Below are 15,671 nucleotides of genomic sequence, written 5' to 3'. Positions count from 1 at the left end.
AAATGACAGAAAAAAGTAAAAACAGAAAATTTCTGTCATCCTCAGACATTTTCTGTTAATTGTTAACAAGAAACCCTGTGAAATGACAGAAAAAGTAAAAACAGAAAACATACAATAACAGAAAATTTCTATCGTCTTAACAGAAATTCTCTGTTAGTCGAAAACAGATAAGATCTGTAAAATGACAGAAAAAGTAAAAAACCGAAAACATAGCATAACAGAAAATTTCTGGCAGGCCAGCTGCCAGAAAATTTGTTTTTTTTTCAATAAATATTTTTTACAGTGTAGCCTTTGCAATGGCCCTTAAATAGCTCTTTCACTCTTCAGGTCACCATGCTGCACAAAATTCAACGTACTGCGTCACCACTGCGTTTTACCTATACCGTTATGCGTGCTGTACAGTTTTCTTTAATGTGCTGACATATGTGCGATGAGCGTAAGAAGCTTCCGCGCACCCTGAGGAGGCGGACGGTGCAATTAGCAGCGTTTCTCACGTGTCGTGTCATGATCTGTTGCAAGGCTGCCTATAACGTTCTTGAATTCTTAGAGGGCACTGGCGTTTTGAAAGCCGTCAAGGAAATATATTTCGTTTAGCCGATAAGAAAAAGGAGGATAAATCGCCGATATCACTAACGTGATGTTAATCCCTTCGACTCTTAACCTGAATATCGCGCCCCTAAACCAGCTCTTTCTTTAAAAATTGTAGACATACATGTAGTGGAATCTCGCTACAGCGAAGTTGAAGGGGCCTGGGGATTACTTCGTTATAGCCGTAGCTTCGTTATAGCCCGTGTTGACCGAGCTTCCGAAGGCAATCGTCATTTCTTTGTTATATCCATTATTTCGTTACCAACCGTTTCGTTATAACGAAGTTTCACTCTATCAGGAAAGTTTTCGCGGGTTACAGCGTACTGTGTGGAAACGGCCGCCTCACTGAAGACATAAGCGTACAATTAGCATTATATAGGTATGTAGTTTAACCATTGGGTCTGCTGGTCCGCCATAATTATTCATCCGTACTCATCTCACGCAGGTGAAAAGGCCACAAATTATGCGAACCGGTCACAATCGGTCGTCATCTTGTAGCTACTCCTTCCGGCTTGTGCGTCCTTCATAGTTTCAGCTTTCACTGAAAATAACTGCAGGATTCAGCGGATTACGGTTTTATTTGACAGCTTGTCGACCTGCTGCTTCCTTACGTTATAACAACGCCTGCAGACTGACGTTGGTCATGTGATGAAAACTAGGACTCAGTTTCTCCATGAGAATCCTTCCCCTTTTTCTTAGTCTGATGTGACCGTGAGCATTGAGTCTGTCCCCAAACTCGTCATTTCTCTTTTTGCCTTATTTCAACCTCACGAATAGAAAACTGTTACCTACAGTCGGACTTTCTCTGTTTTTAACCACAAAGCAAAGCGCATAATCACAACGGTCGTATATTTACCGGTGAGGGCAGATGAGGTGATCTGTCGTCGTCTCCCAACAAGATGACATTAACCAAAGGTGCTCAACACCAAAACTCTAACAAACGTTCCCAGAAACGGCATCAAACTGCGCATCTCAGCGCTTCCATCTGTCCTCACGTACTAGCAGAGTTAAAAAGGAGTTCCACTGAAGCTCATTTTAGAAACAGCTCTCACGTCACCGTAGCTTTTCCAAAGTCCTGCCTGCGTACAATTATTCTTGTCGACAACTTAAACCTCCGGTCACGGACCAGCAACATTTCCATGAGGGTGCAAGGCAGAGCAGTTGCCGGAATCCTGCCGAGATTTCCTCGGTGCTTTCTACAAGACAGCCCCAACCACCCGCCTGGGGTGCAAATTGACCGTGGCATCTCCGCCCATCGCCAAGTCAAAGTCCCATCTACAGCCTGCGGACGTCTTCCCTGGGGACTCGGTAATTAACCAACGCCAGCGCCGCTCGCAACTGCTTAGAGCGTTGCGCAAAAATCGTTACCAGCCAGTTTCGGAGAACCAGCTCAGCACCGTTGCACAGTACACTGAAGTTCCACGGGCCTTCCTTTCTTCTGCGACCATTCGGTACGACAGTACGCATACACTGCACCTTTCTTAAGGCAAAGTAGCAGCTCCCGTGCTGAGGACTTGCTGCGTAGTAAATAATTCATTGCTTTTGTTTGGTAATCAGTGCTTAGTTAAGAGGCAGATTCGCGTAATTACAATGTCGTTCACAATGCTTGAACCGAGACAACGAAAATGAGTTGAACCACCTTAGCACCCTTACCACTTTATAAGCACTTCTGGAAGTCCCGTTGGACCTTCTCCTGGGTTTCTGGCGTTTCACGTACCTATTTAGAGCGATTTAAAGTTGCGAACTAGGAACAGCAAGCGCAGAAAGTTTAATTATTTCGACCAATGAAAAACAGCGAAAAAAAATGTAGTTTCATCTTATCGCCACGAAATGTGAAGTAGCGTTCGCTAAGTCTAATGAAATGACTTGCCAGTTTTTTTACTGACGCCACCCAGGAGAGTTGAACGCTTTATTTACTCCGCGCCTTTTGCCCTTTAATTGAGGCGCTTATGAGAGTTGAGTTAAGGATTCGCGAAGTGAACTTTCGAGTGAGGTCGCTAACGCCGACGAAACGGCGAGCAAACTGTAGCTTTTCGGGCGGTGTGTGGTTATAATTGAACGAACTCGCAACTCTTTCACGCATGCGGAATGTTCTTTATTTTAATTTGCTTTCCCTAGCTCTCCTTCGGTTTTCGGTGTTTCTAGCGTGCTCAACTTTAACAATGCGATGTGCAATCAGCCCAGCAAGTACAAGCGGAAATGTCGGCCAGTCATGCGTCCAAGCACTCCACTTTTGTTTTACTTTTTATTTCTCAAGATACACAAGTCAGCGTGTACTATTCTTATTTAGATACGATAAAACTGAGTAATACTAATATTTTCTTTTCACTTGAGCGCAAGCAGGCATCAGCATGTTCTCTTTCCTTCAAGACACGCAGCCCGCTTCCATAAGGGCAAAGGTGACAAAACTCATTCGTTTCGTCACTCAGCGGATGGTGTTAGGGCGTGTTTGCGAACACGGGAAGCGCTTTAAAGGCCTGTCCGTACCTCTTCTAACGAGGTAGCGTTAATGCATGCACCAGTAATGAAACATTTATGTCAAACGTAGGTTTAATGTACAAATTCAAGAGCGAAAGCAGTGACCGCGCTCTCAAGGGCACCCTTCAACATTCTCGCTGATGGAAGGTGGCACTTTATATATATATCATTCAATCTTGAAAAGTAATAGCTTGAAACCGACCCTTTTTGAACACAGACTTCATTAATTTACCCTATACCACCTTTTAATCTGAATTCCTATCTTTAGGTCACCGCCCTCTGGAGTCACGAATCCTCCGACACTTTTTTAACCTTACAAATTTTGTCCCTCAACCCAGGCGCTTAGGAGATACTGAATGGGCCTCGACATCGGCGACGGCATCTGGATAGATATCGCCCCATTGTAGCAAAATACGCCCACTTCTTTCTTCACCAACCGCGATAGTTCCATGGTTTCAGTGTTCGGCAGCTGATCTAAAGGTCGCGAGATCGACTCCTGAGCACGCCAACCGCCGTGATGGCTCAGTGGTTCCGGCGTTCGGCGGCTGACCCGAAAGACACGGGTTCGATCCCGGCTGCGGAGGCCAAATTTCGATGGAGGCGAAATTCTAGAGGCCTGTGTACTGTGCGATGTCAGTGCACGTTAAAGAACCCCAGGTGGTCGAAATTTCCGGAGCCTTTCACTACGGCGTCCCGCATAGCCTAGGTTGCTTTGGGACGTTAAACCCCAATAAACCAATAAGCCAAACCAAACCGCATTTCAATGGAGGCAAAGCGCGAAAACGCCCGCGCACTGTACGATGTCAGCGCGTGTTAAATAAGGACCTTTAGAAGAAGGTCACCCTATTTTCAGAGTCTCTAATACCCCCACGAAACCCTCCACTACGGCGTCCCTCATACCTCATGTGTTTTCTCGGGATGTTAAACTCGAAATACCAAATGCAATACAAACTGCTTCTTAAACTTTACCGCACACCGCACATGGATCATCATCTTCAGCGCATTTCTTTTTGCTGGCCCGAAGGACGCGGGTTCGATCCCGGCCGCGGCGGTCGAATTTAGATGAAGGCGAAATTCTAGAGGCCCGTGTACTGTGCGATGTGAGTGCGCGTTAAAGAACCCCAGGTGGTCGAAATTTCCGGAGCCTTTCACTACGGCGTCCCTCATATCCTGAGTCGCTTTGGGACGTTCCCATAAACAGAACCAGCATTTCTTTCTGCAGCTGCTCGTTCTGTTAACCCACCCTGATCTCGCTTCAAACAGTGCGTCTTCAACTATCACAGAACGATTCCTTTCCGACTTCCCGTTTGCATCCTTCTATGCAGGCCCGCAGTCTGTTCCTTCTCGGGCGAGGTAATAAAAACGCCCTCTAGCGGCGACTGCAGCGCCAGCAGCTCGCGCTGTGCACGCGACCACCAAGATTGGAGCAAATGTAGCACGCGTACGCGAGCGCGTATACTTCAGACACGCGGCGGCTCGCTCCATTTGGTTCCTCCTCGCGATCGAGCGGATATCACTTGTACGTGCCCGTGCCCACTTAATGCCACGGACGTGCCGGGCGGGGCAAAGGAAAGCGTAAGCCTAATTCCGTGCAGCGTTGGGCAAGGCCGGGGTACGCTTAGTTTAACAAGAATGAGAACAAAGGCAAAAAGTCGGTTGAGTCACGTGGTGTCATTGTGCCGTCACGTTTGGAGCTGGGCGTTTCTGTTCGAAAGCGGTAACACCTTTGTAGTGGCGACTAAAGTGCGCAGGAATTGTTCGTGGCGTGATAGGGTATCGTCGAGGGCGAAAAAAATTTTGAAAGGATTCTCATCCGCTTGTCCGAATGAATGCGGAATCGAGAAATCATAATTGTAAATTGTGAATTCTGGTGTTTAACGTCCCGAAGCGACACGTGGGCAATACGAGGGATGCCTTAGCAAAGGGCTCGGGGTTAATTTAGAGCATCCGGGGGTGGTTAGAGCATCGCTTACATTGCACAGCGGCCCCCTCCCCCCCGGGGAATTCCCGCGCGCGACAGCGGGGCTGGTAGAGAAGCGCCGACCTTTGAGCATGCAATAAGTGCACGAGAGGAGAGGGAAAGGAGCGAAGATGCTGAAATTTAAATTTTCTAACAGATAACTCAGACAAAACGCATTACATAAATTCTTGCTGGAGGATATTCGTGAAACGGCGCCCTTTGACCTTTGACATCCCAGGATTACCGCACCATTATTGATAACCCTTTTCAGAGCCCCTTTAATTTTCATCATCATCATCAGCCTGACTATGCCCACTGCAGGGCAAATTCCTCCCCTCATGTCTCTCCAATTAACCCTGTCCTTCACCAGTTGTGGCCACCGTATACTCGCCAGCCTCTTTCCTGCCGCCCCCGGCAACGCTTGCCTTCTCTTGGAATCCACTCCGTTACCCTTAAGGACAAGCGGTTATCTTGCCTTCAATTTTAGGAGCTTTTGAAGAGGTGACTCTCGTTGAGTGCTAGAAAATGTGCCTTCACTGAGAGTCATACAACGTACTCGTCCAGAGCGAAAGCACTTTGAGAAATGCCAACACGTGTCGCCTCGCTCTTGCCAGCACAATCATTCGCAAGTGGCACGAGAAATTCTGAATTTTTTTTGCGTCTTAAACTGAAATATAGTACATTCAGATACGTTCCAAATGAAGCTTTCGTGATGCTTGAAGTTGATAACTTGATTGAAGAAAGGAAAAGCACTATTTTATTTTAACAAGAACGCTTTTGTAGTTTTGTGATTGAACTACAGTCACTGACTCTTGCACTAACCCAAAGTAGTGCCGTCAAACATCACATAGCCGATGGGCCGGTGCTGCTTTTAATTTGTACTCCGCTACTTACCCTTACATACGAAGCAGCTGGATAGTTTTTTCATTCTATACAGGAGAGGGTCTGGAGGGTCGCGCACCTCAACTCTCTCCAGTTAGCTTCTCCCTCGTGCAAACAGCCGCCGCGGTGGCTCAGTAGATATGGTGCTCGGCTGCTGACCCGAAAGACACGGGTTCGATCCCGGCCGCGGCGGCTAGAATTTCTTTGGAGGAGAAATTCTAGAGGCCCGTGTACTGTGCGATGTCAGTGCACGTTAAAGAACCCCAGGTGGTCGAAATTTCCGGAGCCCTCCACTACGGCGTCTCTCACAGCCTTAGTCGCTTTGGGACGTTAAACCCCATAAACCAAACCAAACCTCGTGCAAACAATGCAAGAGCGGGGGCTAGTTGGTGCTTCATACTGATCAAATCGCGCTGAAAGGCACAGAAAGACGAAAACACAGACGGACGAAGCGCATTCTTTCAACTAGTTTACTTCACAAAACGTGTCGCTTTTAAACAGAGCAGGATAACGTATACGATCTGAGAACGAAATAATAAATGTGCATCTCAAAAGCTGCCTTCACCTTCCTGTCTATAATCTGGCCAGTGACCGCAACCAGTCTGATTCGTTATCTTCGAGAGCTATTGACGGTGTGCTGACGCAGTTTTGTGTTCCATAGCCCTGACCTTGAAGGCTTCGATGATTTCACGTTCAGTTTTTGTTTTCCCGTGACCTAGTATGGTGGTGTCATCCAGGTGAGGCTAGCTTCCTTCCTCTGGAATGGTTTTGGCGTGGCCTTGGATGGCTGGGTCATTATGATGAGGGTTCCATTTGCAATGGTGACAGTGGGAAGCCAGGGTGCGTTATCTGGACGCATGAGTTGGCGTGTTCCCTCAGTCTAGTGCTGATGTACCTACCGGTTTGTCCAATGTATCTCTATAACCCCCGTGCTATATCAAATATGGTTGCGGCCCTCGACATGTTTGCGACAAGGCGTTTACTTTTGCTACACTCCCCACAAGCTTGCTACCCACACATTCTTAAGGTTTCGTACTCCTCACTCCAAAAAGAAATGGAAGTTTGCATAAACGTCTGCATCCTTCTGGGACCACTAATAACAATTGCAAATTCAATATCACTAATGCTGAGAGCATATGTACGTAACATTGGCAACTCTAAAGGGATGCCCATAATTGGGTTCCTTGTCGTGTGGCAAAAAAAAAAAAGCAGAAGTACCTGTGCAAGTGTAAAGGTTAAGCTCACCACGTACTCGGCAGCTCCAGTTCCGTGCAGTGTTAGGTATGCATGGCGTTCCGCTAATGAGCCAAATATCGAAGGCTGATCAAACCTCGACCAGTTGTGAAGGATCACAACTTAAGGCTTTGCAAGAAGCAACAACGGGAGTGATACTTGAGTTCCACAATACAATACAGAAGGGGGTTAAAAGGGAGTAAGCTGTCCTTTAGCGCATTCCAAAGGGAGTTTTTTTTTACTCCCATATAGGAGTATTTGTGCTAAGATCGGTGGAGTCAAGCTTATGAAGCCATTAGTGAGGGGTGTCGGTGTCCCATGAGATAAAATGGCGAATAGGTAATACGCAAAAAATTTCGAACAAAATTATGGGGCTGTGCATGAAATCTATGGCCGGCACAATCTAAGAGACTTAGTTCATCTTTCCTCTAAGAGCAATGGGAAAATTTTGGAAACGTAGTGCTTGCAACATATTTCGAATGTTGTTTTTTATAGTTATATTTCGAACATTTTAAAAACAATTGGCAGACGATATTAAAACAATTTTCACATGGAACATTAAACCAATGTTTATTATGTAGTGTATAATATTATTCGTTATTGTTTAGCATAAAAACATTTAAAATGCGGCATTTGAATAATGTTTACTTCGTATGTTGCACTAATGTTTCCAGTTATTTCTTAGAGTTATTTCTCCATTTTTTAAATTAATATAACTTCCAATGCGACGCATTTTATTGCGACTTACATAGCATTTTTATAACATTATTCATATGATCAAAGTTACCTGGGCTTGGTGGTTGCGTTTTCTGCCTACCAGACGTTTACGAAATTGGAAGTTCGAACAGGACAGCTCTCGACAGGACTCGACAGGACTCGAATAGGACAGCTGAACCGCAAACAGTGCAGTCCAGAACGGTTTTCGCCCAGTTAAACGCATATCATTCCCCACTTCTTCTTTTGCTAACTCTTTCGTACCACGTACTATAGTCGACTGGAATAATCTACCATCACACATCGCTTCTGAAAGGGATCTTAACAAGTTTCACGACCTTCTAACCCAAATGTCTGTTTAGCTTTACTAATTGATTGTACCACTTGCTGCATTGAGCTGTTTTATTATTTTGTTTTGTTCCTGCGATTGTTATTGCCTCTAAAACGCTATCTGTTCTTTTTTCGTGTAAATTACAATGTATACTACAGGTTTTTGTTTGTTTCTTTTGTTTTCTACATGTGCTTTTTGTATTTATGTTTCGCACCTTGGTGCTTGCTCATTCTTATTTTGCGTTGTGTGTCATTGCTCCCCCCTATGTAATACCCTCATTGAGGGCCTTTAGGGGTTTATTGAATAAAAAAAATAAAAAAAAGACGTAATAAATACTTGCGTAGCATGGCTTGCGTACATGTAAAGCAGTAATTCCACCGCTATTCAAATGCGATATCAACATTTGTGTTTCTTCTCCGTCACAACTTTCATGTCCCGCGTTTTTGGAAACAAATTATGAATATTGAAAACTGTAAGGTAATGTTATATAAATATTGGAGGTAGTGATCAATTTTTCCTATATGTAGCAAAATATTTCTTTTATAGTTTTTCCCTCGCTCGCATCGAGCAGTTAAGACTGCCATATAAAACTAACTGGGAACGCTTTTGACGATAGAAAAAAATAATAAAAAAATGCAAGCCTGCCCGTGGGAGATATGCGGATATATTGATTAATAAGGGAGTAATTACTCATTGGCATCCACCCAAGCGCAGCCATACGGCTACAAAGGAAAGCTATACAGCTTTCTCAGAAACTTCGTAGTTAAAGCAAAATTCGTCCTGGTCCGGGGTTCGAACCCGGGACCAGCGCTACACCGGAGCAGTCGCTCTACCAACTGAGCTAACCGGGACGGCAAGCTTATGGTAGGGCGAGAGCGAATTGATCAATAACTCGAAGTGGGAACAGTGTTGGTCAAATGTTTAGGGGAATCCCCCAAGGAGGAGTAAATATGTAATAAGGGAGTAATTACTCATTGGCATCCACCCAAGCGCAGCCATACGGCTACAAAGGAAAGCTATACAGCTTTCTCATGGATATATTCATTGTTATAGCTAAATATTGCAATGCATGAAAAAATTGCGCCCATAAACTTTGTCCCGTTCAAAGATTCTTTTCTCCAGAATTGTTGGGTAAGTTTTCTGTTTGGATTTTTATGCTCTCATCTCATGACCTTGATAGTATGACGGCACCGGCAGCGAGGCAGGTTTCGGACATAAATCCCCCATTATACAGGGCGTTTCACCTAAGACTACACAGTTTTTAAAAATAGTCTTTCTGAGTTAAAAGAGCGCTTTTTTCCGGCTAGCATTGTCAGCGGTGCAGTACATTAGAATACAGTTAAGGCGCGCTAACTAGCAGGCAGGTTAGCTAATACAAATATGATCGCCACGGTGGCTCAGTGGTTATGGCTCTCAGCTGCTGACCCGAAAGACGTGGGTTCGATCCCGGCCATGGCAGTCGAATTTCAATGGAGGCAAAATTCTAGAGGCCCGTGTACTGTGCGACGCAAGTGCAGGTTAAAGAACCCCAGTCGGTCGAAATTTCCGGAGCCCTTCACTACGGCGTCCCTCATAGCCTGAGTCTCTTCGGGATGTTAAACCCGGTAAATCATAAACCTTAACTAATACTGAATAGTTAACTTTTTAACTATTACTGTTAGGCTCTTTAGTAAACGAAAGGCGTGCAGCCTACCGTAAGTAACATCCACATTAGATTTTCGAATTTCGGACACGCGGTTACCCTCGTCGCTGTGGCTCAACAAATTTTGGCTTTTTCGACGAGTTATGTGCACTGGAGAGATTGCTTTGCCTGCAAGCTTCTCGAAAGCGCGTGTATTTTGTCTTGATGTAGCCAAAATTTGTTGGGCCACAACGCCAAGGGTAACCGCGTTTTCGAAATTCTAAAAACTGATATGTACGATAATTATTGCGAGCTGCACGGCTCTCAATAATTAAGGAGCCTAACAGCAATTTAACTATTCCTGTTAGGCTCCATATTCCATTCCATATTAGTTAACCAGCATGCTAGTTAGCACGTCTTAGTTGCATTCTTATGTACTACACCACTGAAAATGCTGCGCAGGAAAAAACGCTCTTTTAACTCAAAAAGGCTATTTTAAACAAAAATTGTGTAAGGTCTTAGGTGAAACACTGTGTATAAGTTGGTGTACGCGTTAGCTGATTGCGAAGGGAGAAGGCTGCGCAGCTCTAGAATTCATTTTATGCGCGAAGAAATAACGTCACTGTGATAGCGAGCTCTCTAGGCGAATTATTTTTGCAGCCGAAGCGCCTGCTAATGCGTTTCCACCCTTTTTGCAAGAGCTCTGACCAATGTGCACCACAAGAGCGCGCGCGCGTATAGCATCCAGCTGTCAGTGCTCTATTCGCGGACGGAGCTGGGAACCTTTTAATCCATGCAAACACCGAAGGAAGCGTGCAAAGCGGACAAAGGAGACCCGTTGAGAAACGCGGAGTGGACGGGAAAAAATCTGCAAGGGGCTACCGAAGAGATGCTCGAGATAGTCTCAAAATAAGGGAGCAGCCCCGGGAGGAAGGAAGGAAGGAAGACAGAGGAAAAACGCAGAAAGAAATCCAGGACGTCGCGAAAGGCGCTTAAATGGACCGACGTCATACGGCCCAGACTGATGACGTCAAACGTGCGCCGCGGGAAACCAGGGGGGAGCGAAGGGAGACGCGGGAGTGGAGGGAGGGAGCTAGAGAGGGAGGAGGCGGCCCCAAGACCTCTAGGGGGGAGAGACAGCACGCGCAAGTTGCCTCCTCCAACAAGGGGAGAGAAAGAAATGGGGAAAGAGGGTGAAAAAGAGGCACCGAACCCTCGCACCTTTTCACCTCCCCTTGATTCCCCCTTTTCCCGCTCACCATGTACGTCGGCGTCCCGGGCTTGAAACCCCGACGCCTCGCCTTCTTTTCCCTATGCCCCTCTTATCCCTATTGCGAGGGGAAAGGTAGGGACGGCGAGAGAAAGGGCCGCGCGGCGATGCTAAAATTAGCGACGCAGTCTGAGACGTGCACAGTGCAGGACGAGAGCTCAATGAACTCCCGAAAGCGTGCCAGTGACCCCGTTTCCCGAAACGTGCGGTGGAGGGGAAAAAAGGAAGAACGGGAAAGAGCAGCATCTTTCCGCGCTCGGCCGCGTGCGGGGAGGGGAGGCGCGGGATACGTAAGGAGGGGGAGGAGCCAAAGCCTCTGACGTAAGCGCCAGCCCGCCCGGCTTGCTTTGGACAGGATGATAGCTGGCACCAGACAAACCAAAAGGTCAAAGTTAATGCAACCGTCTGCAGCTTGCCAGCGTTTGCAAGGAATGGATTTTGAAAAGGGGAATTAAAACGCACCGCGCGCCAATTAACCCCCGGAGCATGGTAGATCACAAAACCACAGAGAGGTTTGGTATAGCAGCGTCGGCAGCGCGCCAACGGTTATTTTTGGAATTTGCAAGGGTCTCCCCTCTTCGCCGCTGTGCACCCTCGGTAGAAAAAAAAAGCAGCCCTTTCCCCTCGGTCCTTTCTCTCCCTAGCCCTCTTTCAAAAAAAGAGGGCAAGGAGGCTTCCACTGCACCACCGCACATCCACAAACGCATCGCCACAAACGCGTCGATATGTGACGCGCGGGGGTGAACCCTGATCCGACAAGCGTCGGGCGACAGTGATTGCCAATTTCGGGACAGGCAGCAGCGCTGTAGGGAAAAAACGCGCCTTCAAACGCCGCCGGAGCCAGACCCTCGATCTGCGCAGGCCTGTAGCGGGGCGCGCGCGCGACTTGCGTCACTTCCCTAGACGTCTCTTCCCTTTTTCCCCTTTTTTTCTCCCCCACGTCCTCTCAACGTGGCTCAATGCAATACGACAAGTGTGCAACGCCAGTTGCAATCTGTCCCGCCGCTGCAACTTCAACACGATCGCGTGCAAAAAGACGAGATGAAAATGCAACGTCACGGACTCGTAAACTTTCAAAATATTCAGTGCGCTTTCAAAAAATGGGAGAAACGGGACGCTGCGTTCCATCCCTACGTTTCCCTAAGCACACTGTGAGAGCAACGTGCACAAAGCAGACGCTGGCTGAAGCACACGGGCATGTTCTCGAAACCCCAAAAGGCTATAATCACTGCAAAACGGCTTCAAGCGCAACATCTACGTGCATGCTTTTCGGAAAATAGCAGCTGGAGGTAGAAACGGGACGGGACGGTGCATCTGCAGCGACGGTGCAGGGCTGCTCTAACCACGACACGTTGGCAGGCAGTAACACGTCCCATGCACAAAACCTCTTAGCTTGAATCAGCACGCTTGCGATTGCAATAGTCACGCGAATAAATCTGAAGAAAAAAGCGCGTTGAAGCAAACTTTCGCAGCGTGAGAAAGCTGGAAAGTGGGCTCCAGCCTCCGAGAAGTGACGCTACGACGGGGAAACCCTCAGCGCGCGCGAACGGCAGGCACAGGGGAGACCACGAATCAAATGCGGAAAGAGAACCTCGTCCGGTAGCCCGCAGCAAAACCGCAACGAGCTCTCGAAAACGCGCCTGCAGCCGCTTCGAAATTGCTTCGCACACAGCGCACGGCAGCTTTCTCCCCTGCAGCAGTCCGTGACGCTGCGGACCTGAATGGAACGGATGTGTGCTGGCGTAGGGAAGGCGAGCCGTGCGGTGAAGCCAGCCAGGAGCGGTGTGGTGGTGAGGGTATATGTGCGTGCGAATGGGACGCGTGACTCTCTGCAAGCGGCGGACGTACCTTGGGCTCTCGGCTCCCCGGTCGCGGTCACATCGCTCGCCGAGCAAGGTGCAGCTTCCCGACGACGCCTGTTCATCACCTGTCCAGCATTTTCCGTTGGTCGAGGGGGGAGAACCTCGGGGCGCTCCTCCACACCCCCCTCCGCTCGGGCGCGCGCCTACCTTGCGTCAAGGTCTCCCAGCGACGGCATCCATAGCGCCCGCGGCGCCCCCGCGCCGCGGCGCACCGCAGTGGCGGCGCCTCTCCCTCGCCACCTTCCCCAATTCCTCCCTTCGATTTCCCCGTTTCGGGAGAAGGCGCTGTGTTTAGCCGGAGCGGCGTCGCTCGGCTGGCAACACGGGTTATGGAGCGTCGTCTGCTCCGCGGTTTCGGGACGCCAGACGTGCGCGCGCGCGAAAGCAGACGACGTGGGTATTCCCTGGTCTTATGAACAAAGAGAACAATCGTGTGGAGGACGTTTGATTTTAAACGAAGTTAGCGCGAACAAAAAAAAAATGACAAGACATTTGAAGGCGACGAACATAAGCGCTGTTATCAATGGTTGTTCGTCTTCTTGAAATGTCTTTCTTTTGCTGACGCTAAGTGCTTGAAAGATAGGATAAGCTGGCACCTATATACTGCATTCTCAGTAGAACAGTTTTGCAAAGAACGCATGTCGACGACTGTGTTTGATCTCCTGAAGCGAAAACATCGTGATTTTGAATTGGAAGTCCTCCCGTTTTGCAACTGGGCCGTGCCGCGTATTCACTCTGACGGTTCCCCACGGCCCAGCGAAGTTGGGCGAAAAATTCTACCCGTACAGATGTTCACAGCAGTCGGAATTAAGAATTAAGAACAGGGCCGCAGAACGCCCTCGTCAGTGTCGAGCCTGTTTCTTCACCGTACGCTTTCTGTCACTGCAACAAAAACCGCCACTGCGACCCTGAACTAGGAATTTCACCATGCATGAAATGGAAGCTGTGTTCAGTCACCCCCTTTTGATTTATAAGTTTCCCGTGAGGCACGATAGAGGAAACAGGGTTTCAAATTCAAGTTCTTTATTTACATTTAAAAGTACAAAAAGATGTGTCCAACGCTGTTTGGACCCGTAGCCGTAGGCTAGTCATGGGTCAAAAATTAAATACAATCATACAGACACTCCAGTACAATGAAACTAGAACTTGTAACAGCGGGGGGAGATATATACACATGAATACAAGTGTAGAAATGAAAAAAAAACATCACAAGGAACAATTCCATAATATGAAAACCATGCTATATGAAAAATAATAATAATAATATCGTAAATTTTCATCGTAACATGAAAAAAATAATAATAATAAAACGAATGCGCACAGCAGGTTGAGTAAGCGTTATTTCTCAGCATGTATGTCCCGAAAGAATTTTTTTGCTAGGAGTGAAATTTTGAGCGTATTTTACTTATTGGGGAAGGGTATTCTATATTTTTATTTTTGCACCAATAAAAGCAAGCTGTTGTTCTCCATATACGTTGTGAGTGGGCGGTAGATTAAAGTTTCCTAGCGTTACATTCCTGGTGGGACGTGATGACGTGTGAAATAGGGATATATGGTTTTCCTGAAACAAAAATTTTGTTTGCCTGCCTTCAAGCGTCTGAAGACAATGCCGATTTATTGCACATGGAAGTAAAGAAACTACCTGGTGTGCCTTAAACAGATGCGTCTTCATCTTCCATTCACTTTGCAGGAGGCTCAAGACAGAGTGAAGGAAGAGTTGTTCCGCGTGACATGCGAAACACTTCCACTTTTCCGAGATGAGCTACGGAATAGAATTTCGAGATTATACTCCCTATATTGTCCAATGAATGCAGGTAGAAACCCGCAATAGATATGTCGTTATAAAAATCCATCTAACAGTGCCACGCGTTCAATCAAGCTTTAATTCAGGAAGCCTCTTCCGTTAGGATGCTTCAAATATATGTTCAACTAGTTAACGCCTCAAAAAAAAACCCATCAATATCAGCTGAAACTAGTGGGAACCATTAGTGGGAACCATGGATGCGTTTGCAAAAAAAAAAAAATGCCAGACCTGAAAGCTAGATATATTCGCCAAGCTCCATGACCTCCTTGAGATTTTGCTACAGGAGTAAAGCTTCATCTAAGCTGGAGAATAACAGCTGTGAAATCTAGGTTTGTCATGGAAATTTCTGAAGCTATTAATTAAACCCAAATACATGCATCAAACACGGATACAATGAATTATTCGCCGTATCAAGCTCTCGCAAAATCTCCCTAATGAATGCAAAAAAACTACATTTTACACAGAATGTGGAAGAAAATAAAACGAATATACTGAACTCCCCAGTGAGTGCCAAACCATGCGTGGAGTGCCTTTCACCCAGTCCCGTGGCGGCTTGCCGCTCTGCCATCGGCGGAGTAATACGTAGTAGCAAATAGTCCGCGCGTATTTTTATTTCTGCGGGCTTATTTTGCGGCTAATTATCTGCGAATGAAACTATTTATTCATGGAAACTTAAAAAACAAAATAAAGCGAAAGCAAAGCCTCCACGGAGCTGGCTGAAAGGAACTTCACGCATTGGTCGACCCCGCCCATCGTACGAGGCAGAATTAAAAAAAAAAGGGCGGGAGCCGGACGTTAATTCGATTTAATTAGGGAAATCGGCCATACAGGGCAATAAGTTGCAGTTTCTAAGAATGCTAGGAACGTGTAGATCGAGTTCCCGCGGCAAAAAGACAAGTTCAGAATCGTCTTCAGTGCACCTCGCATT

The sequence above is a fragment of the Amblyomma mixtum genome, chromosome 9 (genome assembly GCF_055824585.1).
Source record: "Amblyomma mixtum isolate Tamu chromosome 9, ASM5582458v1, whole genome shotgun sequence".
Classification (NCBI taxonomy): domain Eukaryota; kingdom Metazoa; phylum Arthropoda; class Arachnida; order Ixodida; family Ixodidae; genus Amblyomma; species Amblyomma mixtum.
The sequence above is the reverse complement of the archived record's forward strand: the minus strand, read 5'-3'. Positions refer to the sequence as shown.